Consider the following 25,822-nt stretch of genomic DNA (forward strand, 5'->3'; position numbering starts at 1 on the left):
CCAGAGTTCGCCGACTCTTAGCTCTAGATCCCAAGAGCCATCTGCTGCCACTAGAATTAGAGACTTTCTAAGAATGAATCCGCCAGCATTCATGGGTTCTAAGGTTGATGAAGATCCCCAAACTTTTATTGATGAGATGTGGAAATTTCTGAAAGCTATGCATGCTACAGAAATTGAGAGGGTTGAGTTGGTGTCTTATTAACTCAAGGATGTGGCAAACATTTGGTATAACCAATGGAAACAAGGTAGAGGTGAGGATGATGAACCTACTATGTGGGACAAATTTAAGGGAGCCTTTCTTGACAACTTCTTTCCCCGAGAATTGAGGGAAGCAAAAGTAGAGGAGTTTGTAAATCTGAAACAAGAAGGCATGACTGTCAAGGAGTACAGCTTGAAGTTCATCCAGCTGTCCAGGTATGCTCCAGAGATGATCCCAGATGTAAGGTCGAAGATAAGGAAATTTGTCTCCGGTTTGGGAAGACATGTGAAGAAGGAGTGCAAAGCGGCATTGTTAATCTCCGATATGGATATTTCAAGATTAATGGTGTATGCTCAACAGGTGGAGGATGAGAAGAGAAAAGACATAGAGGAGCATCTGAGCAAGAGGGCAAGATCAGCTGGGCAGGAGAATGAAAAGAAGCGAAACAAGGGCAACAGGTCCTTCCAGAAGAGACTTCCAACTATGCCTCATCTATGGCTAGTGCACCTATGCCGAAGAATAGGTATGATCGGCAGGGACAGAGTTGCCAGAATCTCAGACCCCAGGGTTCTCAATCCCAAGCTAGCGTGGGTCAAGGTTCGCAAGGAAAGCCACCATGCGTCAAGTGTGGTAAGCTCCACTTGGGAGAGTCTAGAGCGGGAAGGGTTGGTTGTTATAAATGCGTCCAAATAGACTATTTTTAGAAGGAGTGTCCAGCATGGGGGAATAGAGCCCACTATTCTACCACTGCACCACTAGCTAGAGGTAATCAGAGAGGCACTACTTCAAGTACGAGCGGAGGTACAAGCCGACTATATGCCATGGGTAGTCGTCAAGATCAGGAGAACTCTCCAAATGTCGTGACGGGTATGATTCGAGTCCTTTCTCTTGACTGTTATGTTTTGATTGATCCGGGTGCCACACTATCTTTTGTGACTCCTTACGTGGCAAGTAAGTTTGATAAAATTCCTGAACGTCTTCTTGAGCCTTTCAGTGTAGCTACTCCTATCGGTGATTCTATCTTAGCTAAGAGAGTCTATAGAAATTGCACTATGTCAATTCATCATAGAGATACCTTGGCTGACCTGGTTGAGTTAGACATGGTTGATTTTGATGTGATCCTTGGCATGGACTGGCTTTATGTCTGTTATGCCTCTATTGATTGTAGGACTCAGACTATCAAGTTCAAATTCCCGAATGAAGCTGTTATAGAGTGGAAGAGTAGTCCTGTTGTGCCTAAGGGTAAGTTTATTTCTTACCTTAGGGCCAGGAAGCTAATCTCAAAAGGGTGTATTTATCACCTTATCCGAGTGAAAGATGACAACATTGAGTCTCCATCCCTTGAGTCGGTTCCGATTGTCAATGAGTTTCCTGATGTCTTTCCTGAAGATCTGCCTGGAGTCCATCCTGATAGGGAGATCAATTTTGGGATTGATGTCCTTCCTGATACCCAGCCTATCTCAATCCCTCCATATAGAATGGCTCCGGCCGAGTTGAAAGAGTTGAAAGAACAATTGAAAGACTTGTTAGATAAGGGATTCATTAGGCTGAGTGTCTCTCCATGGGGTGCTCCGGTCCTGTTTGTGTGAAAGAAAGATGGATCTCTTAGAATGTGTATTGACTACAAGCAGCTGAACAAGGTCACCATAAAGAACAAATACCCTCTCCCCAAAATAGATGACTTATTTTATCAACTCCAGGGTGCCACTTGTTTCTCAAAAATAGACCTAAGATCTGGCTACCATCAGTTGAAGGTGAGGGAGTGTGATATCCCAAAGACAGCTTTTCGGACCCGTTATGGCCACTTTGAATTTTTGGTCATGTCCTTTGGGTTGACTAATGCCCCCGCCGCTTTTATGGATCTCATGAATCGAGTGTTTAAACCATATCTTGATATGTTTGTGATCGTATTCATAGATGATATCTTGGTTTATTCCAAGAATGAGGAGGAACATGCCCATCATCTTAGAGTTGTCTTGCAAACTCTGAAGGACCAGGTATTGTATGCAAAGTTCTCCAAATGTGAATTTTGGCTTGCATCAGTGGCTTTTCTAGGACACACTGTATCTGGAGATGGTATTCAGGTTGATGCTCAGAAAATTAAGGCAGTGAAAAATTAGCCCAGACCCACATCCCCGACAGAGATAAAGAGCTTCTTGGGTTTGGCTGGCTACTACTGAAGGTTTGTAGAGGGATTCTTATCCATATCATCCCCATTGACCAAGCTGACCCAAAAGAAGGCTAAGTTCTAATGGTCCGATGCTTGTGAGGAGAGTTTCCAGAAATTAAAGACCAAGTTAACCACTACTCCTGCTCTAACTTTGCCCGATGAAACAGAGGGTTTTGTGATCTATTATGATGCATCTAGAGTTGGTTTGGGCTGTGTGCTGATGCAGAAGGGAAAGGTGATAGCCTATGCTTCAAGACAACTTAAGGTTCAGGAGAGAAATTAGCCAACTCATGACTTTGAGCTGGCAGCTGTGGTATTTACCCTTAAATTTTAGCGCCACTACTTGTACGGAGTGCATGTTGATGTGTTCACCGATCACAAGAGCTTACAATATGTCTTCATCTAGAAAAAACTCAACCTGAGGCAAAGGAGATGGCTCGAGCTACTCAATGATTATGATATGAGCATCCTCTACCATCCAGGTAAAGCTAACGTTATTGCTGATGCTCTTACCAGGTTGTCTATGGGTAGCACTGCCCATATGGAGGAGGGGAGGAAAGAATTGGCTAAGAAGGTGCAGAGATTAGCTCGATTGGGAGTTCGTCTTGAAGAGAACAATGAAGGTGGAGTTAATGTTCAGGACGGGTCTGCATCCTCACTTGTGGCAGAGGTAAAGGAGAAAAAAGATCAGGATCCCTTCCTTCTCCAATTAAAGAGAGTTTTTCACAAGCAAGAGGTAATGGTTTTTACCAAAGGGGGAGATGGTGTGTTGAGGTACCAAAATAGGTTGTGTGTACCTGATGTCGGTGATGTTCGAGAGAGAATTATAGCCAAAGCACATAGTTCCAGATACTCTATTCATCCAGGCTCTACAAAAATGTACCATGACCTGAGGGAAACCTATTGGTGGAGTGGGATGAAGAGAGATATTGCGGAATTTGTCTCTAAGTGCCCGAATTGCCAACAGGTGAAAGTTGAGCATCAACGACCATATGGCTTGGCTCAAAATATAGAAATCCTAGAATGGAAGTGGGAGATGATTTGTTACAACCCGCACTCTTGAGCTCGGAACGTATTCTTGAGTTCCTTAGACACTATCATCTGAGCCGGATAAGCTACGACACTATCAAACAACTCTAAGGAAAGAAGATTGTGATACCTCGCGAGAAGGGAAGTTGGAGATAGAGTCATAAGAATCCGGAAAGAGTTAGAGGCTAAGAAATGAGTCGTAGGACTCGATTTACCTACGTAAGACACTAAGTTAAGAGTCTTATACACTTAAGTTGCTTAAGGATATATCAAGCCTACGTAGTACGGATTACATAGGCTCTTAAAGTGAGATGAAATTACGAACCCGCGAGGAAGGGAAAAAGACGACGTGTGGCAGCCAATGGAGGAGCGACACATGGCAGCACCTCAAGCAAGCAGGTGATGCACCTACTTAGGGTCAAGTAGGTGATGCAGCTGCTTGGGGGAGGTGGACCCCGCTGCCATGTGGCAACCCCTAATTGGCAGCATGACACGGTGGCCAATCATGGCTTGACACGTGTCATCCTTAGGGGCTGACACGTGTCACCCCTTGGGACCACCCATATAAGTGATATGTATCTCAAACTTCAGCTTGTTCATCAAAATTTCCAGCAGCAACGTGAACAAAAAAACCCTAAAGCTAAGGAGAGAAAATTGCGACGACTTTGGGAGAAAAATAGGTAAGTCCCGTTTTCGTTCCATAAATTAATTAATTAGCATATAATACAATGATATGGAAGTATTAGTAGTATAAAATTAGGATTTTGTGCAGCAAAAATCAGACAGCAAGCTGCCACAACGATTCAGCACGTAAATAAAATTCCGAGGCGCGATTTCGGCAAGTTTTAGTCAATTTCGGGAAAGGTAAGTTCTTCCCCTCTAATTTGAAGTTTATGATGTTAAATTATGGTGTATTACACACCTTAGTATCTGCTGGAAGTTGGGGAAAAGGTTTGAAAAGTTCAGCGTTCGGAATAAACGAATTTGGAATCGCTATAGTTAAGTTGTTGTCGAAATAAGGTGTTGTACGCGTAGGGGATGCTGCTGGTTGTGTTGTGGCATGTTGCAGGGTATAAAAGTTATCTAAATGAGGTGTGGGAGCTTCTGTTTTCAGCCACATGACCCTCCGCTTTGCAATTAAAGAATTCACGAAAGAAAGATTAAAGACTCTAGTTTTGGTATCTTAGTTTCGAGTTAATTGTCGGGGGTTTATATTGTGTAATTTTGGTCGTAATATGTATATGTATGGGTTGGTGGTTGCATTTTTGGTTGTATTCAGGTGCTAAGGACATGGTTGGGAATTCGGATAGGGCACATTATAGGGGAGGTGTTGTCCGATTTTCGTTAACATCCTAACTAGTTAAGGAACTAGCCGAGAAGGCGAGCGAAGGGATGAATGTTATGAGTACTCGTGGGTAGTCTAAGTTGCTGAAAAGTCCAAGGTTGTTAATACTTACATTACTTCCATGTTAAATAGGTTTCGAGGACAACGATGTGGACGTGATTAAGAGAAGTCCATACAAGGTATGTGAAGCTTTCCTTTGGCGTGTTTTTGGAATAGATATGTAGAACTATTCTTCTTTTCTTTTGGCATGTCTTAGATATAAGTTATGAATGATATGTATACGATATTTGGGATTCAATCCATTCGTAAAACCCTGAGTATGAGTCGAAACTCTTGTTTACTTCTTGGTATTAGAACTTCTGCAATAGCTGAGTCATTGCCTTTTTGTCTTCTATGTGATGAAAACTAGTACATGTAAAGCCTATTTCTTATTTCCTTTGGAATGGCTTAACTTTAAGTGAAATGGTATATGATATAGGTTTAGAGGTAATTCCATTTATGAGCTCTGATTGTAACTTGTGACTTGTAGTCACTCCTGAACATTAAGAGTCTGAAAGTAGTCAAACTACTATTCTCGAGCCTGCTATATAATGAATAGAAAGTAGAGGTACCAGCTCCTCTTTTTAGAGGCTCTGAAATGATAAATGCCATTGATTGCATGAGTTGAGTCTTTGACTAGATAAATTGTGTTTCTGATTGCATAGACTATATTTCTGATTGCATGAATTATGTGGAATTATTTTGATGCATGTTTGTGATCCCTGAAGCCCCAACTGATATAAGCCCTAATGACATCTAAAGGGATACCTCGGATAATTACTCCCCCAGTCTTCAGGTGACGGTTCACTTGACTGTTTCATCGAGTCTTAGATAATGACTTAGTTGCATATGGTTTCTCACTACTCTACTCGTGCATACTGTAACCCATCCTTCCTCGAGTCCCATGATGGGCCGGGATATGTTATCGTGCACAGTGTTACTACTTCTTTCACCGCGTCCCGAGCCGGATGTGTATAGTTCCACGCACAAGGAGATGATGCCGTACGTGAGGTGTGATATATGTTATATGTTATGATGATACGATTATTCACCGAGTCCCGGGACGGCAGTAATATGATAGTATATGTGGTGAAATAAGGAAGGAACATCGAGTCCCTCCTTAGAGGGCCGGGTACATATGTATATTATGATGGTACGCTATAGACGTACACCACTCCATTCTCCGAGTCCCTCACTAAAGGGCCGGATACTTTATGTAGGCATGCATATGAGATTAAAGCAATACATTGTGACCCTGAGCCCCGTAGTGAACCGGGTATAACACGATGATATACATGATAAGATGATACTGTATACGATGGTATAATACCGTATACGATGATATGATGAAATGAAATACATTATGACACGATGATATGTAATTATGAAGTAATGATTATGACACCGAGTTCACTAGAGGATCGGGCACAGTATATGATGATGTATAGGATTACGTGTCCTAAAGTGCAGGTACAGTAATTTGTTAATTGTTATACTTGCCCCCTGCATCCCTATTTCAGTTATGACCTCAGTTACGATGTGTTATGCTTTACATACTCAGTACATATATCGTATTGACCCCCCTTTTCTCGGGGGGCTGCGTTTCATGCCCGCAGGTACAGATGTTTATTCTGGAGATCCATCAGCATAGGAGTTCCTCTCAGCTGTGTCGGAAGTGCTTCACTGTTCTGGAGCCTAAATTTTGATGCTGGTCACTTAATGTATATATTTGTACATTCAGGGGTACGACGGGGGTCTTGTCCCGCCATATGTTGTTGTTACTATTCTTAGAGGTCTGTAGACATATGTATATGTGGGTTGTTTGTGAGTTAGTTTCAATGTTGCCTATTTTATATGTTGTGAATGTTTTTGTTATATCAGCCTTGTCGACTCGCGTGACCTTTCATGATATGCTAAAAATGAAAGAGGCTACATGTATATGAAATTTTTTTTAAGTTTTAAACTATTGGGGTTTTTGTATATAGTATCACATCACACAGGGTTCAACTTAAGTGTAGTTGATAAATACGCATGAGAGGGTCCAGGTCGGAACCCAGTTGCGGCCTATGGGGTTGGGTCGTGACAGAAGTGGTATCAGAGCAGTTCGTCCTTGGAATGTCTACAGATCGTGTCTAGTAGAGTCTTGTTTATCGGTGTGTTGTGTACCACATCTATAGACAGGAGGCTACAGGATATTTAGGATGTTACTTTCTTTCATATCTAATATCGTACGATAGAGTCGAGCTATAGGAAATGAAATTCCTCATACTAACCTGCGATTTTAGCAGGAAGACAACGCCGATAGAAGAAAGTAACTGACAATATTGGATGTTACGAAGCATGCAGGTAAGCAAAGGCATGAAAGCCCTATGTCAGGTAAGGTATTGAAATGCGATTGACAGATACAATTGAAAACTGAAAGGAAAGGTAAACAGGAAAGTATAACAGGTGCAGCTCGAGTGGACATAACAGGTAAGTTCATTTCCATACTGTTAATTATGGGTGCCCTGTGCGGCTGCGATTTGAGATGATATGACTATATATGTGTGCCCTGTGTGGCTGAGATGTTATACAATATGAATGTATATATGTGTGCCCTGTGAGGCATTGTTGGTATTTTCTACGTGCAGGTGTTGAGATAGTAAGAAATACAGAGGAAACTCTGCCTAAATTTTCCTAGAAATAAGAGGAGAATGAGATACAGGGCTATAGTATGTCTTGAAAGGTTGTCCTCGCAACAATGATGAGATTTTACTAAACAAGTATGGCTGACCTCGAGAAATGAGTTAATTACTGAATTAATGGCAATAAAAACTAAGAGATCGATATTGATATAGTAGAACGAAGTTGGAAAGGAGCTATAAGCCAAAGAAAATGACTCAGAGAGGAATGATAGATCAGGATAAAATGAGATAGTAAGGCATTGCCTGAATTGATACATAGGGATAAACTATGACAAGCGATAGTTGAAGAAAGTAACAGTATGGTTAAGACAAGAGTAAGACAAAAGTACAAAGGGAAAAGAATTGTGACGGATATGAAGTGTTAATAAGATAGCTTGTGAGACATTAAGGACAAGACTAGCTAAGAAGGGTAAGTAACCCATAGTAAGAATCGTGAAGAAAGTCAAGCGGTATTATACTATGGGTCTGAATGCGAACAAGGTACTAGGTGAACATAACAAAAACCATTATGAGAATAAACAAAACTTAGTAAGGAATTAACTAGAAGGTATGATGTGGTCCATGTAAATGGAATGTAAAGATAGGTGTGGAACGGAAAAGCAAGCTATGGAACAAATAAGGAAGATTTATCAAGTTCCATAAGGAAAGTTTCGAATAAAGGTTATATGATGACGAAAAGGATGGCTAGTGCAAGGAAATAAAGGGTAATATGGAATTCCTTACGCCCAACCAAAAATGGAAATGAGTTGAAGGAATAATACAGAAGTTCTAATAGAGGCACTCAAGATAGATGCGATTAATTAAGTATAAGTATCGAATAAAAAGAGACATAGACAGTTACGAACTGGAGGTATAGTACGATGAAAAAGTATTAAGACAAGGCCACTACTACCACGAAGTTGATGTGGTTTTAAGCAGGATTAGAAATGAGCCTTAGGCACACGACAAAAGTGCAAGCTCAGGAGGCATAAAGAAGTATGGTGTACACGTGACTCCACTCTAATGATTAGTGGTATCCACTGGAATAAAGTTAGTATAATGACGAAGCTCGAAACATGAGTCATTAAAGTATAAGTACACTTGAGTGGGGAATGTGCACCAATTATGAGCCCTCGCTAATTACTGATTGGGATGAATGGAATATGTCTTTGAATGTACTGCTACATTACGGATATTAATCGAATATCAATTATTAGATGAAATTTTATACGATACATTGCAAATACTAAAGCACCCTATGGGTATGCTAGGGTTTCCTAGAAAGGCAACCTAATGTGGGGATGATTTAACAGAAGATGTAGATATGGTGTAGCCCATTAAATATGTTGGAATAGAATCATTCGCGTGTAAATAGCTGAAGATATACGGAGAATGACATAGGTACACCCTAAAAGGGGGGAAGTGGACAAAAGAAGTACAAGCATAAAAGAAAATCAACTGATGCTATCACATGTAAATGGGGACGCTTAAACGTCAAACGAGTCCCCATATGGGATGGACGTGATCATACCCAAACTGATGCACCGGATTCCGTCAAAACTCCGAAGTTAAGCGTGCTCGAATGAGAGTAGCATTGGGATGGGTGACCCCCTGAGAAGTGAGAAAGAGAACAAAACAAGTATGACAAAAAGAGATTATAAAAGCGGGTTAGTACAATGACACATATAGAACAGAGTACGCCAAGAGCAGAAAAAGATTATGACTGAAATACAATGCACCTCGTAAAAATGGCACAAGAATAGTTGTGCAACCTATGAATATTGGCATACTAAGAGCAAGGTCAAATGATTACTCAATAAAAGAAAGTCAGTAATAACAATGTGATTGCCATATTTAGAATCTATTCAGGAAAAGTATAAGATGGTTCGAGGCAGAACTATTCAGATATAATCGGTATTAAGGACAAGAGCCATAGTGGAGCCTTGACCTCGACTAAAGGAGGTAAGCCACTAGTATAGCAACGCTAAGGAATTTTCTGGACTGCTCTATGTCCGTACACACGTTTATGTAAGGATTACAATATGATGTATGGTAAGAAAACTGGAGAAAAGATCTGAGTAAAAGAGAAAGATAGCATACCTAAGGTATTACAAGTTGGATTAAGAGGAGTTGTACAATAGCTTAAGTTAAAAGAAGCATCAGCAGTCTGATAGCCTATCTCAGGGAATGGAAACCCTAACTCAGAGGTAGAAAGCAGTTAATATGTATTATAGTACGAGCTGACCTCTCATTCTAAGGAACTAGGAGTTCATACGGGCTATGGTAGATGGGCTGACAGAATCAACCTGTTCCCCTCCAGTTAAAAAGGCATATTCAGCTGAGGGTTCTGCGAAATGACATAGTAGGGAAACAATAAGATTTCACGGAGTCCCCACATCTATTATCTTAGATAGAAAAGTTTAATTTACAGCTAACTGCTGGAAATCATTTTGAAAGGGATTGAGGAACCCAGATAAATCTTAGTATGACATTTTTCCCTTCGATTAAGGGACAGGCCCAGATGTGACCCACTAAATTATTGATGAAGTAAAGCTTATTCCAGAACAAGATATCGATTAGCAGCCTAAAGTCAGCAAGAAGGGGATACATTGATACTTCGTAGAGCATTTTTAGAATACATAAAGCTGCCTATGAGTGGGACCTACCGTCTGATTTAAAACAATACATTTATTTTTCACAGATCAATGCTCCGTAAGAATGGGAACGACGCTCCCAGAATATTTCCCGTGGAGGAGGTCCACATAATAGGGAGTTATCCTACGAGGGGCAACCTATCTCCATCCGAGATCAGCAGATTAAACGGGTTGCGAACTAAGGACATAACTTCCATCAAGGTACTATGGCGGAATAAGAATCGTGAAGACATAAACTGGGAGGTTGAAAAGGACATAAAACACAAGTGTCCATACCTATTCCTGATGTCTACGGATAGCCCCAGTCTTGGAACTCGTATATTAATTTTTTGGACGAAAATGTATGCCATTCCAGTAGAAAGGCATCTCCCTATGATCCGTATAAAGTCTTAAGGAAAGTTTTATTCAACATTCGGGGATGAATGTTCTAAAGAGGGGAAGGATGTTACACCCCGTAATCTTGAGCTCGGAACGTCTTCTTGAGTTCCTTAGACACTATCATCTGAGACGGATAAGCTACGACACTATCAAACAACTCTAAGGAAAGAAGATTGTGATACCTCGCGAGAAGGGAGGTTGGAGATAGAGTCATAAGAATCCGGAAAGAGTTAGAGGCTAAGAAATGAGTCGTAGGACTCGATTTACCTACGTAAGACACTAAGTTAAGAGTCTTATACACTTAAGTTGCTTAAGGATATATCAAGCTTACGTAGTACGGATTACATAGGCTCTTAAAGTGAGATGAAATTACGAACCCGCGAGGAAGGAAAAAAGACGACGTGTGGCAGCCAATGGAGGAGCGACACGTGGCAGCACCTCAAGCAAGCAGGTGATGCACCTACTTAGGGTCAAGTAGGTGATGCAGCTGCTTGGGGGAGGTGGACCCCGCTGCCATGTGGCAGCCCCTAATTGGCAGCATGACACGGTGGCCAATCATGGCTTGACACGTGTCATCCTTAGGGGCTGACACGTGTCACCCCTTGGGACCACCCATATAAGTGATATGTATCTCAAACTTCAGCTTGTTCATCAAAATTTCCAGCAGCAACGTGAACAAAAAAATCCTAAAGCTAAGGAGAGAAAATTGCGACGGCTTTGGGAGAAAAATAGGTAAGTCCCGTTTTCGTTCCGTAAATTAATTAATTAGCGTATAATACAATGATATGGAAGTATTAGTAGTATAAAATTAGGATTTTGTGCAGCAAAAATCAGACAGCAAGCTGCCACAACGATTCAGCACGTAAATAAAATTCCGAGGCGCGATTTTGGCAAGTTTTAGTCAATTTCGGGAAAGGTAAGTTCTTCTCCTCTAATTTGAAGTTTATGATGTTAAATTATGGTGTATTACACACCTTAGGATATACTGGAAGTTGGGGAAAAGGTTTGAAAAGTTCAGCGTTCGGAATAAACGAATTTGGAATCGCTATAGTTAAGTTGTTGTCGAAATAAGGTGTTGTACGCGTAGGGGATGCTGCTGGTTGTGTTGTGGTGTGTTGCAGGGTCTAAAAGTTATCTAAATGAGGTGTGGGAGCTTCTGGTTGCATCCACATGACCCTCCGCTTTGCAATTAAAGAATTCACGAAAGAAAGATTAAAGACTCTAGTTTTGGTATCTTAGTTTCGAGTTAATTGTCGGGGGTTTATATTGTGTAATTTTGGTCGTAATATGTATATGTATGGGTTGGTGGTTGCATTTTTGGTTGTGTTCAGGTGCTAAGGACATGGTTGGGAATTCGGATAGGGCACATTATAGGGGAGGTGCTGCCCGATTTTCGTTAACATCCTAACTAGTTAAGGAACTAGCCGAGAAGGCGAGCGAAGGGATGAATGTTATGAATACTCGTGGGTAGTCTAAGTTGCTGAAAAGTCCAAGGTTGTTAATACTTACATTACTTCCATGTTAAATAGGTTTCGAGGACAACGATGTGGACGTGATTAAGAGAAGTCCATACAAGGTATGTGAAGCTTTCCTTTGGCGTGTTTTTGGAATAGATATGTAGAACTATTCTTATTTTCTTTTAGCATGTCTTAGATATAAGTTATGAATGATATGTATACGATATTTGGGATTCAATCCATTCGTAAAGCCCTGAGTATGAGTCGAAACTCTTGTTTACTTCTTGGTATTAGAACTTCTGCAATAGCTGAGTCATTGCCTTTTTGTCTTCTATGTGATGAAAACTAGTACATGTAAAGTCTATTTCTTATTTCCTTTGGAATGGCTTAACTTTAAGTGAAATGGTATATGATATAGGTTTAGAGGTAATTCCATTTATGAGCTCTGATTATAACTCGTGACTTGTAGTCACTCCTGAACATTAAGAGTCTGAAAGTAGTCAAACTACTATTCTCGAGCCTGCTATATAATGAATAGAAAGTAGACGTACCAGCTCCTCTTTTTAGAGGCTCTGAAATGATAAATGCCATTGATTGCATGAGTTGAGTCTTTGACTAGATAAATTGTGTTTCTGATTGCATAGACTATATTTCTGATTGCATGAATTATGTGGAATTATTTTGATGCATGTTTGTGATCCCTGAAGCCCCAACTGATATAAGCCCTAATGACATCTAAAGGGATACCTCGGATAATTACTCCCCCAGTCTTCAGGTGACGGTTCACTTGACTGTTTCATCGAGTCTTAGATAATGACTTAGTTGCATATGGTTTCTCACTACTCTACTCGTGCATACTGTAACCCATCCTTCCTCGAGTCCCATGATGGGCCGGGATATGTTATCATGCACAGTGTTACTACTTCTTTCACCGCGTCCCGAGCCGGATGTGTATAGTTCCACACACGAGGAGACGATGCCGTACGTGAGGTGTGATATATGTTATATGTTATGACGATACGATTATTCACTGAGTCCCAGGCCGGCAGTAATATGATAGTATATGTGGTGAAATAAGGAAGGAACACCGAGTCCCTCCTTAGAGGGCCGGGTACATATGTATATTATGATGGTACGCTATAGACGTACACCACTCCATTCACCGAGTCCCTCACTAAAGGGCCGGATACTTTATGTAGGCATGCATATGAGATTAAAGCAATACATTGTGACCCTGAGCTCCGTAGTGAACCGGGTATAACACGATGATATACATGATAAGATGATACCGTATACGATGGTATGATATCGTATACAATGATATGATGAAATGAAATACATTATGACACGATGATATGTGATTATGAAGTAATGATTATAACACCGAGTTCACTAGAGGGTTGGGCACAGTATATGATGATGTATAGGATTACGTGTCCTAAAGTGCAGGTACAGTAATTTGTTAATTGTTATACTTGCCCCCTGCATCCTTATTTCAGTTATGACCTCAGTTACGATGTGTTATGCTTTACATACTCAGTACATATATCGTACTGACCCCCCTTTTCTCGGGGGGCTGCGTGTCATGCCCGCAGGTACAGATGTTTATTCTGGAGATCCATCAGCATAAGAGTTCCTCTCAGCTGTGTCAGAAGTGCTTCACTGTTCTGGAGCCTAAATTTTGATGCTGGTCACTTAATGTATATATTTGTACATTCAGGGGTACGGCGGGGGTCTTGTCCCGCCATATGTTGTTGTTACTATTCTTAGAGGTCTGTAGACATATGTATATGTGGGTTGTTTGTGAGTTAGTTTCGATGTTGCCTATTCGATATGTTGTGAATGTTTTTGTTATAGCAGCCTTGTCTGCTCGCGTGCCCTTTCATGATATGATACAAATGAAAGAGGCTACATATACATGAAAAAGTTTTTAAGTTTTAAACTATTGGGGTTTTTGTATATAGTATCACATCACGCACGGTTCAACTTAAGTGTAGTTGATAAATACGCATGAGAAGGTCCAGGTCGGAACCCAGTTGTGGCCTACGGGGTTGGGTCATGACATGATTAATATGGACTTTATCATGGGTTTGCCGAGGTCCCAAAAATAATATGATTCGATTTGGGTGATTGTGGATAGAATGATGAAATCAGCTCACTTCTTGGCAGTTAAGACTACTAACACCGCGGAGGATTATGCAAAATTGTATATATAGGAGATCGACAGATTGCATGGGGTCCCCTTGTATATTATCTCAGTTAGGGGAGCTCAATTCACTTCCTAATTTTGGAAATCCTTCTAGAAGGGACTGGATTCGAGGGTGAACTTGAGTACAGCCTTTCATCCCCAGACAGATGGCCAAGCAGAGCGCACTATCTAGACATTGGAGGATATGTTGAGGGCATGTGTGCTTGACTTCAAGGAAATTGGGATGATCACTTACCTCTCATAGATTTTCCATATAATAATAGCTATCATGCAAGCATTCAAATGGCTCCTTATGAAGCTTTGTATGGGAGGAGGTGTAGATCGCCCCTAGGGTGGTTTGAAGTTGGTGAAGTTGAGTTGATTAGGCCTAATTTTGTTCACCAATCCATGGAGAAGGTGAGAGTCATTCAAGACAAGCTAAAGATAGCCCAAAGCAGCCAAAAATCTTACACCGATGTGAGGAGGAGAGACTTAGAGTTTGAGGTGGATGATTAGGTGTATTTGAAAGTGTTACCCATGAAGGATGTCATGGGTTTTGGAAGGAAGGGGAAGCTTAGCCCTAGATATATTGGTCCTTACCAGATTGTGAGGCAGATTGAGAGTGTCGCCTATGAGTTAGAGTTACCCTCGGAGCTAGCCTCTATTCACCCGGTATTTCACGTTTCAATGTTGAAGAAGTGCTTAGGTGATCCCTCGTTGGTAGTCCCCATTGATAGTATTGGAGTTAAGGATAGCTTGTCCTATGAAGAGGTTCCGATTAAAATTCTTGATCGCTAAACTCGCAAATTGAGGAACAAAGAGATTGCCTCAGTCAAAGTCCTATGGAGAAATCAATTTGTTGAGAAAGCCACATGGGAAGCGGAGGAAGATATGAAATCTAAATATCCACATCTATTCGTGCCTACCAACGAGAATGTTGAAGGTAATGTCCATTTCCTTGACTTGAATTTGTTTGCGCATTATGAGTTTGATTGGTAATTTGTTTGAGAATTTGATTGGTTGAATGACTGAATTCTGATTGTGATTTGTACCCTGAGTCCATTCTTGGTTTACTCGTCATTCGAGGACGAATGATCCCAAGGGAGAGATATTATAACACCTCCTCAAAAATTTTCCCTTAGATTCGGATCTTTCTTATATACGTGTAGGGTCGAACTCATTTATTGTGAAGTATATTCTTGAGTTAAGATGAGTCCCTAAGTAATTGAAGAGTGTTGGAGGTGATATGGGGTCACAAAGGACCCTAGGACCAAGCTAGTTTGGTCCCTGGCGCCACTATCGCGCCAGGAACATGACTTAGTAGTTTGGTCCCTGGCGCGGCGCGCCACTACGAGGTGTGCAGGGTTTTCAAGCCTATTTTCCCAGAACCCAGAAAATATGGCCTTGGCACTGTAAGGGCGCGACGCACCACTATCACGCCAAGAACATACCTCAGTAGTTTGGTCCTTGGCACAGCGCGCCACTAACAGGTATGTAGGTTTTAGGCCTAATCGACCTGGCGCTTCAATGGCGCGACGCGCCACTATCGCGCCAAGAGCATTTTTAGCCTATTTTTCAGAATTTGGAGAAAGGGCAATTTGTGAATTATCCCAAATTATATATACGCAATCTTTGAACGAATTTAGACCATATTTTCAGCCCCTCACTCTCTCTAAAAAGACCTAGAAATCCCTCTCTCTCCTCTTCTTCTTCTTCTTCTTCTTCTTCTTCTCCATTTCCAACAAGGAATTATTCCAAGAGCTTCAAGATTCAAGGTTCTCTTTGAAGACCCAACAATAAGGTTTTCTTCAAGTCTTCACTAAGGTATGTAAGGCTACTCAAAACATAGTTTGAGTCCACCAATGTGCCCTACACTTTCTTTGAGGATTAAATGTTCATAAGGATGGAGTTTCTTGATAGGCTTATGTCCAAATGAGTCTTGTCATCTATTAATTTGATTCTTGTTGTGTTGATATTGTTGAGATATGAGATTTCTAAAATCTTCTTGTTAACATGAGTCGATGAAGATGAGTTGTTAAGCATGCTTTATGGATTTTCTTGACTATGTGGATTATGAAAAAAATGCTAATTTTCTTAAATATGTTGTTTATCTTGAATTATTAAATTAAAACCTTGGATTTGTGATGAGTCCCAAAAGATTTGTTAAATGAATGGAGGAACGATTGGATAGATTTGTATGTTGTTATAAATGCATATTTAATCTACTTTTGAAAAATATGATTGGGATTGCTCGGATTGTATGATTGAGAGAGGTTTGATTGTGATAGAGTTGATGAGTTGACAAGGTGTAATGAGACTTGTCAATATGATTTGATTGAGTTGATTGGATGGAGTTTTATGAGCATTGAGTCTTGGTAGGAGTATTGAGCACCGAATTGGGCAAGAGTATAGTCCATGCTAGAACCCAATAACTACGTCGCCAAACGTAGGAGGGGATTGAACCGTTAAAGTCAGATGTTTCCCCAAAATTATTGTCCTGACATTATAGGACTTGGTTGGATTGGATCCATGATTGGTTGATTCGTTCATACCCTGGAAAAGTATGAACGGATGCGGCAACAATGTCGGTTTGTTGTACTTTCACTGGCTCATAAGTGATGGTTGTCGGATAAGAGAAACTCCCATATAGGTCTTGATAGTACTCTAAGTCGGATTGAGTTGAATGGTATGTGATTGGTCCCGTCTAAACTATATTCTTTTTTAGACTTAGGACACTTGATTGAGTTGTTATTTCTCTTGAGTTGAGATTCCGAGTTGGTTTGATTCTTTCTTGATGTTCGTTTCATCCGGCCATTTTACATACTCGTACATTCTATGTACTGACGCCATTTGGCCTGCATCATTTCACGATGCAGAGACAGGTACTAAAGATCATCAACCGGCGCACCGTTGAAGATCCACATACTCTCAGCTAGTTGGTGAGTCCTCCTAGTTTCCGGAGGATGTTAAGTTTCCTATATAGTTTTGTGTTGTTTCCTTTATTTTGATTATTGGTAGCCATGGTCTTGTCATTGGCACCTCCTAGATTGTTGATACAGGCTTCATAGACCAGAGCGTAGAAATGTTGGATTGTTCGTTTGAGTAGTTCCTCTATAACTGTTTTGTTGATTTGATAGTTATTTGTCCTTTGGCCCTAAATTATGACTAGTACTTCATTGATTGAGTCTTTTGCTGAGAGAATGTATTTGAATGAATGTGTGACTGGACCAGGTGGTTCGCTTGGATGCCAGAAATGGCTTTCGAGTGTCGGTCACGTCTAGGGTACTCTCACGGGGCGTGACACAACCATGGCTAGGGATGTGCCTAAATATTCTTATGTCAACTCTTGCATCGGAGAGCGCATTTAGTAAAGAAAGGCAGCACAAAGATTGGATTATATCAGAGCGTAGGAATAAAGAAAGAGTAGAAGATACGGAAGAAGATAAAGAACTTGACGAAATAATGTCAATTGGAGATCATTCGGCACAAGCTAGTCCAAATTATGGATTAGTTGATTTTGAAAATTATGAGTCAATTCATGATTATATTAATACAGATGAATTGGAAAAAATAATTTGAAATATGTAGAAGTTACAATTTATTATATACAACTAATTATAAGTTTGTAACTTGTATGTTTTGAATTTTATCAATATATTAATAAAGTCAAAGACTCAATGAGTCTTTGCATTTTTTAATTTTTTTCCCTATAAATTTTGTATGATTCAATTAAATAATTATTTTTATTTTACACAATCATCTAAGGAAAATTAAATTTGTAGTCACTACAAGATTTCAATACTTGAAAAAATATTATTATTATAATAAATAATATATTATGAGTATATTTATTATACATTGTAAGTATATATAATATATAATGTAGGTAATAGATTGTATATTGTGGTATATTAGATATACATTGTAAGTATATATAATATAATGTAAGTATATTACTATAATAAATAGTATATTGTGAGTATATTTGGTATACTTTGTAAGTATATATATAATATATAATGTAAGTAATAGATAGTATAATGTGAATATATTTGGTATACTTTGTAAGTATATATATAATATATAATGTAAGTAATAGATAGTATATTGTGAGTATATTAGATATACATTGTAAGTATATCACTGTAATAGATAGTATAATGTTAGTGTACTTGATATACATAGTACGTATATATAGTATAATGTAAGTATATACATACTAATAGTGAGTATATAGTGAGTATATTATTTTAATAGATAGTATATAGTGAGTATATTAGATATATATTGTAAGTATATATAATATATAACTTAAGTATATTATTATAATAGATAGTATATTGTGAGTATATTAGATACACATTGTAAGTATATATATATTATTATATAAGTATATATATACTAATAGATAGTATATTGTGAGTATATTAGATATACATTGTAAGTATATCACTATAATAGATAGTATAATGTTAGTATACTTGATATACATAGTACGTATATATTGTATAATGTAAGTATATACATAATAATAGATTGTATATTGTGAGTATATTTGGTATACTTCGTAAGTATATATATAATATATAATTAATTATAACACTATATTATATAGTATAATGTTAGTCTATTAGATATAGATTGTAAGTATATATATAATATATAATTAAGTATATCACTATAATAGATAGATTGTGAGTATATAAATTGTTATTATTACTTCTAAATTAACTAGATAATGATACACTATATTGATGATTGACTCAAATTTTCGAATACATAAATGTCGAAAAAAACTCAAGCCCAACGGGCCCAATCCAACCCGGCCTATTAAACTCGGACCCTATACCCTTAATGGGTCATGGGCCGGGATTTTTTTATACATTTTTCACTGTTGACACAAAAACAGGCCCAGCCCATTAAGGCTCCAATCCGACCTGTTACCCCAGTGAACCAAAAAAAGGTGGGCCGGTCTGAACCAGACCGACCCACTTAACACTCTTAAAAGTGACTATTACAAAACATAAAATCAATATAAAGGATGAAGCAACGAAAGACGACGACAACTATAAAAACATATGTAATTTCACTAAATAGGTTTTGAGAGAATAGAGTGTATGCAAACCTTATTCTTACTTTAAAAGTAGAGACATTATTTTTGATAGACCTCGACACAAGGAAAAATAGTTCAAAGCAATTTGAAAAAGATTAACAACAGTTAAAGAGCCATGAAAAAATACCATAAAAAGCACAACAAGACATTCTAATCAGAAACTCCAACAAAATAATATGATAACCAAACTACAAGAAATAGCAAATAGTAACATGAATCGAAGGAAAAGAAACTACTAGAGTAATATTACAACTATTAGTATAGAAGGAGCTATACAATGGTCTATTACTATCTACTAATCTTTTACCCTAATTTGTGACATTCATAATCTCCTATCTAATGTCATGTTCGATAAGATGAAATTGTGTCATGTTCTACCTAATAGCATCTTCGTGATACTTCTTCGTCCTACCTCTACCGCATTTGAATACTAGGGCATCTTTGTCTCTCTTCTTCATTTGCCGAAACCATCACAATCTCACTTCCCGCACTTTGTCCTTCATCGAGACCACTCTCACCATGCCATGAATATTGTTATTTCTAATCCTATCTCTCCTAGTGTGCCCATACATCCATCACAACATCCTTATTTCCGCAACTTTCAACTTCTGAATGTGAGAATTCTTGACTAGCCAACACTATGCCCCATACAACATATATAGTTAGTCTAACCACCACTCTGTGGAACTTGATTTTTTAAGTTTGTGGCACCTTCTTATCACAGAAGACTCTGGGGTGTGATCCTCTATGTCATCCACCTTGCACCAATACGATGTGTGAAATCATCTTCAATTTCCCTATTTTCTTGAATAATCAACCCAAAATACTTGAAACTTCCTCTCTTTTAAATGACATGTGTTAATGATCACTTTCATGGCAGTCTCATGTGTTACGTCACGGAATTTGTACTTCATGTATTCTATCTTGGTGATGACAGGCATATTTACACACCTTTTTAGCAATGATTTGTTTTGAGTTTACCCCTCTCCCCCCCACACCCAGCCCTCTCTTTAAAGTTTGGACCCTATACAAAAAAATCCAAAGCGAAGAAAAATCCCTCGTGGCGCCAAGGCTAGGGCGATGCAGCCCAGAATCTCTAATTCTTGATAGAGACCTTTGTATTCTAAGAGAATAAAACACTCATACATCTCCCTTTGAATGTTCTCTTTAATTTTAGAACCAGTTAATTACTTCACAAAATGATTGAAAACTTATTCCTAAAGAAACCATGTCATATGTCATTTATTTTTATTGCTTACATTATCTTAGTTTCTATTCAACTTCTTGACTGCATCTTAATTCAAAAAAAAGAACCGTTCAATAAATATGTTGCGTGCATTAATTATGTCAAAAGTTGAATTAAGTTGGTTTTCATGGCGTTCGGAAAATTAAATTAAGTTTTTTTTAATGGCGTTGAGAAAATTAAATTATCGTTACCTGCGGTCATAAAAAGTTAAGAAAATATTAATAAATATAGCAATCAATTAGAATGTTTAACCAAAATTTAAATCCAAAGCCGAAGGATAGCGACTATAACAGTGCGAGGGGAGACGATTACCTTCGCAATTCTTTAAGAGTTAGAGTAAGTATTTTTATGTATAAGCACATTAGTCTAGCTCTTCCTCAACAAAGAGGGACAAAATTCTTTTTGTAAAAAGAAACATTTTATTTTTATCCATATTTGAATTTTTCATGATGCAATGTCCCAATTGTTGAAAAATTGCTTTTATGTGAAAAATGTCCATTTCTTTCTTTTTTGTAGTCATTTTATACTTTGTGTGTGATATGGAATGGTTGACATAGTTTCTGATGCGATCAGGCAAGATTTTGGTGATTTGAGGTTTTGAGTGGGAAGTTTCATTGATAGGGTTGACCTTGGTCAACATATTGAGATTCGAGCGTCAGATGGAAATTCCATCAGTTTTGTTGCGTCTGTAACGTCGAATTTGGTCTAGTTGAGCATTAACTTAGAGTCTGGGGACCATAGCTGTCGTTTTGAGATTATAGGCTAAAAGTTACTTTTTAGGCCAAAAAGGGATACAAGAGGGTAATTTTATCATAACTATATTTTATGGAAATACAATAATTCCATTGAGTCTATAATGTCGACTTTAGTGGGATAGCATATCCAGTCATTTCTATCGGACCCCGAATAATTTTCGAGGGTCCAACCGAGAACATTTCTAGACTTGGCAATCTGTTGTGAACTGGTTTTTGGTGCAGGTCATTTTGTTCATCGCGATCGCGACCTACTCAGATTTTATCCTACGCAATCGCAACCCTTACCATGCTATCGCAATGAGTCTCTTCCTAGTGCTTCGCGATCGCGAAAGTAAGTGGCTCGGGATCGCGATGAACAATTCGTGCCTACACAGTGTTATGTCGTGAAATCAGTCCCATTTTCAAAAAACCACCATTGTTATCGATTTAGAGCTTGGAGAAGGCGATTTTGGGTAAATTTCTTGAGGAATTTTGTGTGGGTAAGTTCTTATTTCAATCTCAAATCATTTATCTATGAATTTCCTTTCTTAAATCCTTGAAAAACTCTAGTTTTAAATGATAATTGTTGGGGGTTTTGTTCTTAAATTTCAATTCGATTTTCATTGAATTCTACCTTGTTTCTTGGCTTATTGTTATGGGATTTTCACCCACAAACCCCCCTCAATGAGTAGAATGTGTTTCCAAAAGAAATTTCCAGATTCGACCCGTTTTGAGATTAATCAATTTTTGGACTATTTTACCCCGGTTCTGAAACTTATCAATATGAATTTCATTGGACTCCTCATGATGCGTATGTTTCATTCTTGATAGTGGGTTTCCATTTCGGGTGTTTGTAACGACCCGTTAGTTCATCTTGAGTACTAAAATTATTTTGACTCTTTCCGTAAAATTTTAAATAGAAATTTTGAACTATTCGTTTAATTTTGGTTATTTAGTTAGAGGGTATTGTTTTAAATAGTTAATTTATGTGGTGATTTATTTTTATTTTTATAATTAATCATTAATGAAGGACAATAGTTATTTTAAAATTAGAAGTGAGTCATACTCACTACTCCTTTAAAGGCAATGTAACTAAGTTAGATAAAAAAGAAATATTTATTTTATAATCTATACTTTGAGAAGGAAAAAAAAATAGAACGGACAAGAACCTAACTGTGGCTGCGGCGTGGACCAGAGCTTCAGGTAAGGATTGGTGTATATGTTTTTATATATGAAAAAAGGGTTGTTGTTAGTGATATAGGAGGGAAAGATTGGACAAAAGAATAAAACAACTATATATATAGTTACCATTGAGTCAAATAGAAGGAAGAAAAGTTTTATTTTTTTGAATTGGAATACGTGAGTTGTTGTTCACGTGAGTCATCCTTTGTGGACATATTTGTTTTCATGGGAAATTAATATACATGTGTGATGTCTTCTAGTGCCTAATAATTTGGAATTAGATTTGATACAGGGCGTAGGATTTGGGGTTCTTAGATCGTAGCGTCTGTGAAGGGTTCGTAAGTAGGCTTATTTTCTTATTATTATCACATTATGATTTAAGTTTGGTATATTAAGATAGGTAATTAAATGTTAGGTGTACTTGATTATATCAATATCATCATATCTATGGTATTGGAGGAATTTAGAGTTAATCCTAGGCTTGAAATTTAGGTAATTAATTATAGATTTAGGTTGAGTTTTGGGTCTAGGCTAGACATATAGTAATATGGATGTCTACATCTTCGTTTACTTATGAATAATGTATTTTTGATAGATTTGGAACATTCTAAGACCTTGCGAAAAGGAAAGGCAAAATCTTGAGGATTTGTGACACGTGTTCAGCATTCAAGGTATGTTAAGACTTTCAGACTTCTTAGAAGGATTTATTTTCTAATTAAAGATTAAAAATTGAAATAGATAACGGGAAAGGGAGAAAGATGGGGGTCTTGTATCAATGGTGTGACGAGCATTGGTACGAGTACCAGTGTTATAAAGGTAAAGTTCATTATTATAGAATAAAGGATTGAAATCCAAGAATGCCAAAGCATATGGGCATTAGCTGATGTATTATTGATTTGGTTTCTTTTGTGTGATTGTGCTTCTTATTTGAACCCGTATAATTGTGATAGTTGAGGTGATTATATGTCATACTGATATTTGATTTATTGAAATGCATCATCATCCCTTATGTTGTTGATATTATATTGTGTACATGCATTAACATAAGATTGGATATGATTAATTATTGATATTATATTGTGTACACGCATTGACATGAGATTGTATATGAGTAAAGATCTAACACGTGGAGATCATTCGTGATAAATCATTATATGGTTATAAGGTGGGCACGTGGAGATCATCCGTGTTGGAGATGGTTTGATTTTATGATAGCGTATTGAGATCGTCCGCACAGACAAGTGAATATCATCTGTGTCGGTATATGGACCTCTCGAATCCCCCATGTGTCATAAACTCTCGAAGAATTCCTGAGAAGTATTGTATATATACAATTGTGAGGTTACTTGGTATTTGAGGCATATCATCTTATGATGTTGCATACATCTCATTATCTTTCACTTTACATGATTATGTTTTAAATTGATGTTTGAATATTTTGTGATATTTGATTATTCCTATTTTGGTGAGACTTGACTGATAATTATAATATAAATTCCAAATTTTGAGAATGATTTTTTTATATACTCCTGTCACTACTTTTTTATTGTCGGTCAATGAGATATACTTGGTAAACGTGGTTTCGTACTTATACTACACTTGTTGTACTCTTTTGTGGTGCAGATTTGATTCCAAATATGAGCGCATCTCATGGAGTTTTGTGAGTCGAAGCTTGAGTTATCTTGGTTGTAGTGAGCTTCTTGGCTATTCCGCGGCCCACACCTTCCTCTATCTTTCATTTATTCTGTTATTTTATAATTCAGACAGTATATTTATTACGTCTAAGCGAGTCATTTTAGTTTCATATTTGAATTCCATTTTAGAAGCTCTTGTACTTATGACACCAAATCTTGGGTGGTATTTTAGCTTTCCCCATTTTATACTTATGACAGACTTAGTGTGTTGGATATTCCACTTGTCGCATGCCTCCTTACCTTAATTATTTTATTGAATTGATAAGAATGTTTGGGTTGGCGTACCTATCAGTTAGGAACATAGGTTCTATCATGACTATGAATTTGGGTTGTGACAATTTGGTACCAAAGCCCTAGGTTCATTGGTCTCATGAGTATAAGAGCAATGTCTAATAAAGTCTTGTTCATCGGTATCATGATGTCTATACTTATCTTCAAGAGGCTATAGGATATTTAGGAAACTTTTATTCTTTTATTCCTTGTCGTGCACACTTATTTCTGTTGGAATTCTAATATTGTTGTCTCATTCTCTCACAGATGGTAAGGACTCGTGCATCTACGAGTGGTGATCAGGAGCCTATTCCTACACCTTCTTATGGGGCCAATACATGAGGTAGAGGTAGGGGCAAGGTCGAGGTCAGGGTCAAGGCCATATTACAGCACATGTGGGAGGCCAAGTACCGACAACCACTCAGGTCCATGCTAGGGGAGTATCTCCAGATGCAGATATGATTCATGAGGATGTGCAGGATCATGTTGAGGGGTATGGACCAGCTCAAGATTCACCTGGTTTTATTATCATTCTCGTACTTCAGGATACCTTGGTTCATATGCTAGGACTCTTAAAAGGGATGGCTCAGGCGAGAACATTGCATATCACCTCTGATGGCTCACAGACTCGTGTTGAAGGTCAGACTCCAAATCAGATGGTTTCTCCAGGTTCTCAAACTCCAGGCACTCAGCCATATGCTGCTACAGCTCCCTGTTTAGATAGTATAGTATTGCCAGGGGTTGCATCATATTTGGCTAATAGGCCTGCCATGACCACCGATAAGCAAAAGATGTTTAGAAGGTTCAGAATGATGAATCTTATGGTCTATAATGGTGACTTGAATGAGAATGCATATGAATTTATAGTCATCTATCATGAGAGGTGAACAACCTTGGATTAGTGGAGTCTCATGGAGTTAATTACACAGCATTTTAGATGACTGGGCCGGCCAAGCAGTGGTGGAGGTACTATATCAGTGGTAGGCCAGCTGGATTGTCTCCACTCTCATGGGCTCAGTTTACTCAGGTATTTCTAGATAAGTTTGTTCCACATAGCGAAATAGAGCACAATAGGGTTGAGTTTGAGGGTTTGCAGCAAGGGGGTATGTCAGTCGTTGAGTATGAGGGTAAATTCTACATCTTGGCTAGGCATGCTTTGATGATACTTCCCATCGAGGCTAAGAGAGTGAGAAGGTTTGTCAAGGGGTTGATTATTCTGATTCACATGGGAATTTCTTAGGTTACTGCTTCTGGTGTTCCATTTCAGAAAGTAGTAGATGCTGCCAAGGAGTTAGAGATGATTCGATGTGAGGGATTTGAGCAGCGTGAGGGCAAGAGGGCTGATCATTCAAGTAATTATGATGATGCTCCACCCAAGAGTTGAGGTTATTTAGGTAGAGGTTATAAATCTCACTCTAGCAGACCCATTCATGCCGCTATACTAGAATCCGAGGCTAATTA

At 38.4% G+C, this 25,822-nt stretch overlaps 1 pseudogene; it reads left to right on the plus strand.

Annotated features, from left to right (window-relative positions):
- The first annotated feature begins 370 nt into the window (after positions 1-370).
- On the plus strand, positions 371-25,248 carry LOC129892901 (uncharacterized; annotated as a pseudogene).
- Positions 25,249-25,822: the final 574 nt, after the last annotated feature.

This window comes from Solanum dulcamara, chromosome 6 (genome assembly GCF_947179165.1).
Source record: "Solanum dulcamara chromosome 6, daSolDulc1.2, whole genome shotgun sequence".
Classification (NCBI taxonomy): domain Eukaryota; kingdom Viridiplantae; phylum Streptophyta; class Magnoliopsida; order Solanales; family Solanaceae; genus Solanum; species Solanum dulcamara.